The sequence below is a fragment of the Limulus polyphemus genome, unplaced genomic scaffold (genome assembly GCF_000517525.1).
Source record: "Limulus polyphemus unplaced genomic scaffold, Limulus_polyphemus-2.1.2 Scaffold1057, whole genome shotgun sequence".
Taxonomy (NCBI): domain Eukaryota; kingdom Metazoa; phylum Arthropoda; class Merostomata; order Xiphosura; family Limulidae; genus Limulus; species Limulus polyphemus.
Window position 1 is genome coordinate 287,646 of NW_013666667.1, and position 4,040 is coordinate 291,685.

Genomic DNA, 4,040 nt, shown 5'->3' on the forward strand with positions numbered 1-4,040 from the left:
ACATTTAATTAAGTTATTGTTAATTGTTTATTGGTTTAATGTAAGGAAGGGGCAGTGTTACGACAGCGGGGGTCACATGACGAGTATTCTAGAAGATTCGCGATAAACGCTAGTGAGCGGAAGTCAAGTGATACTGGTAGCACGTGTTGAGAGCCTAGAAGATTCTAGAAGAGGCGGTATTATCGTATATAGGTGCGCTAGACAGAGAAACGAAGTAAGGCAGAGAGAAAAAAGAGAGAGTGGGGAACCAAGGTCGGCGGTTACGGTCAGCGGGAACCGAGGATAGCAGATACAGAGATCGGAACTATAGTTGGCGGAGACGAACAATTAAGTAGAGCGCGGTAGAAAGTGAGTGAATTGTTGTCAACTATAGTGTGTGTAACTGTGAAAATTAAGTGCATTACAAAGTTTTATTGAGGAAGAATAAAAAACAAATATTTAAGAAAGGACTTGTATCGTAGAAGAATTAACAAACAAACATACAGAGACGTAACATAACAATTATCACAGAATTCTCAGGCAGGTTGATAGGATCCCGAAAATTCAATGACATGAGCTTTCTGATTATGTACATAGTCTTTCATGCTCTTATATATAATGAACAAAGTCTAAAGAGGAGTTAAGTTTGGAAAATAAATATATGATAAATTTCTCGAATTCGTGGGAAGAAAACCCACCATATATGTTCATGTAAGTACAAATATTAAAATTAAATGTATTTTGTAATTCATTATAGGTTTAGTCATATTATGTGTGAAAATAAATTTTAACATTTGATATAAGCTAAAATTTTTTCCAATACAAATTATTTGATTAATAAAAAAAAACAATGTTTTGCACCTGTGCTGCCACATACTATGGTATACAAATCTCATCCTTATGATAGTAATGAACATATTTGGTATAAGCGAGACAACCATTAAAATTATCTGGCCCGGCATGGCCAGGTGGTTAAGGCGCTCGACTCGCAATCTGACGGTCGCGGATTCGAATCCCCTTTCAGCCGTGGGGGCGTTATAATGTGACGGTCAATCCCGCTATTCGTTGGTAAAAAGAGTAGCCCAAGAGTTGGCGGTGGGTGGTGATGACTAGCTGCCTTCCTTCTAGTCTTACACTGCTAAATTAGGAACGGCTAGCGCAGATAGCCCTCGTGTAGCTTTGCACGAAATTCAAACAAACATCAAATTATCTTTTTCTTTTAAGTTCTAGGTATATCTTACTTATAAATTACATGTGTTAAGCAAGATATTTTAGATAATGTTAATACTGTTTTTTTTCGTTATTATACTAAAATGTACTATTGTTTATATCATTTACTGAAAGTAATTTTGTGTATCTACATGTTTTAATTCGTGGATAATAATAATATTGCTTCCATCCCTCACTTTCAGTTTCATGCGAATTATTATACCATTACTAGTAGTTGTGATAATTAGTCCTACAATGTATAAACATTTATGACGTTAATCAACTTAATTAATTTATGTCAGCTCACCATGATTTTCAGCAATTATCACCACGACAGATCAAAAACTACCCACACGGCAGGTATTAAATTGATAAAAATATATAATATATATCTTAATTTGTGCAAAGAAAACCCACCTTACATGTTCATATAAGTATAACTATAATTTTTAAAATCAAATGTATTTTTGTTGAAATTATGTAGGTTTGTAGAAAATTCACTGGGAGTTATGAAAATATTGAAACAACCGATATTTCAACTACAAAGTGATTCAAACTTAAAGGTATTTCGGTAGTTCCAGTTTTGGTGTAATTTTATATATGAGGTATAGAGTAACAACCTACTCCCCAGTCATTACATACATGTTTAAACTGAATTAAATTGTTGGTAAAGATTCTCTTAGTCTTTAAGTTTTACTACACATGTTGCTTCCAGATCATTTTATTTCAGATAATGTCACTGTTTTAGTATCCAGATGTGAAAAAGGTCAAGCTTATAATTTGATAAAAAGATTTTGAGATTAGTATTTATTGAAGACTCTGTAACCTTTTTGAAAGATGCAACTTCTAATTCTTAACTTATTTCACTGTAGTCAAACTGCAACCTTTCTTTACAGAATATAAAGGTGAAGCTTTTAGGTAATCATGGAAGTAGTGAAGACGAAGGTTGAACCCATGGCTGATGAGAAGCAGGATACGTTGTTGGACATCAAATTGATGAAAAAGAAAGATGAAACTTTCACAAAAACTAGTAGTAAGTCTATATATTTGGAATTTTAATGTTTTGTGTTCTTTTCAACATAATAGTGTGAATTTGACCTGTTTTAATTTACCAGTGTGCCTGAATTTTCCATCATTGATATGAAACTTCTTACTTTTACTAGATTTCATTTCATGCCCCAGGGATTTATGGTAATCAGTGAAATTAAGCTGTATTTTTGTGGTTATTTTTATCTTTGATATCAGAAACCTGAATCCAATGACACTTTTGTAATCTTATTCTATACTATCGCTTGTGAGTGACGTTAAACTTGAATACTTGCACATTATTTACCTATGATTCTTCACATACCCACTTTCCACGTGACTTCTTGACTGTTTGGGAAGCTTCTCCTTCTCAAGTCGAGACCTTATTGCCTATATGAAAGCCCATCAATGGACAGACAATGGATTTTTGAAGGAATTTGCTACATACTTCATTGTTGTATGAAGTAATAATCACCAACAAATGTATTTGGATTTAATTGAGTGTACAAGGATCTCATCAATGCTTTGTTGGTCATGATTGATAAATATGTGGACTGACTATGGGTGTGTCAAATTGACTAACCTCATTTAGAGTTAAGGTACAGAAGTAAAATATAAAGTTTTACTCAAAAAAATATCATTTAGGAGGTGTTAGAGATTACAGATATAAAATTTAAACATTTTTTAGTGAAAAAAAGTATTTCTAATCTTAATGTGAAAAATCACTTTACACTCTAACTAATAAACAAAACTACTTAATATACACATGGACAAATCTTTATTAAAAACAATTAGTTAACCCTCTCTGCCAGGCATCCTTTACTGCACAAGGTTTCTAGTGAGTTGCATTCCATATTTAATTAAACTACTTTTTGTTTATGTTATATCAATTAGTACAGCATAAAAATGTAGCTAATAATTCATATTTTAATACTATATAAGTTTTAAGTTCTTAACTTTATAAGGCAATGTTAAAAAAATCCTGAATTTCCCCTAGTGAGAAATATGACATATTTTCTCTAGGCACCCCCTCTTCTCTTTATTCACCACCCCTCCAATAAGTACAAAATTTAATGTAAATTACTCATTATAAAATCATCGTTGCTCAGACAAACTATAATTTTTATAGTGTTCAATCTTGTTTCTTCACAGAGCCATCTAATAGAAAATCACACCCCTCTTGTCACACCCACCTGTCACATTCTTTATTTCAGGACTTTTTAATAGTTCTCTCGTACTCTTAATAATACATTATGTATAACCAATAGAAAGCCAAGGTTTTCATCTATCAAGTGATGTATTATATTACATTGTTTTCTGAACAGAGAATTGTCATTTTCTCTGTTAGTACAAGCCTCGTTCCCTTGAAAAAGGTAACAACTAGGTTCTTTGGTGCATTATTTAATTAAATAAATATTATTTAGTGCATTACTACCATTAGTGTAAAAAAAGTAGGGTTAAGTGTTATCAACAGTCAACAGCAAAAATAGAATACCCGGGTAGGTACTTTATTTCTTATTTTTCATGTTTATTCTTTATTTATTATAATAAAAGTAACTAAAATGTAAAAATAGGAATCTCTTTAGGTTAGTTAAGGTTAGATTAGGTAAAATATATAATAATGATATAATAAACATGTTTCACAAGGCACACACGAGAGTAGCTCATGGGTAATGTAATTTGATAGCATAACATTATCTGCACATTCCCCAAGTTATTTACAACTTATAATGACACAGTTCAAAGGGCAGTAAAACAATAAAATTTAAGTATAAATAGATATATACTGTTAAGAGTTTGAAGCTACTTAGGATAAACAAATGTAG

At 31.8% G+C, this 4,040-nt stretch overlaps 2 protein-coding genes across 2 annotated transcripts in view; both read left to right on the forward strand.

The window, feature by feature from the left end:
- The window catches only part of LOC111083021 (zinc finger protein 883-like), a 59,350-nt gene extending 57,248 nt beyond the window's left edge, over positions 1-2,102 (forward strand). Inside the window, exons 7-8 of the transcript XR_002611102.1 lie at positions 1,673-1,751; positions 2,085-2,102. The gene's annotated coding sequence lies outside the window, so the exon portion shown is untranslated. The remainder of the gene's footprint in view (positions 1-1,672; positions 1,752-2,084) is intronic.
- The window catches only part of LOC106461912, a 164,331-nt gene that overhangs the window by 120,855 nt on the left and 39,436 nt on the right, over positions 1-4,040 (forward strand). The gene's annotated exons all lie outside the window — the stretch shown is intronic.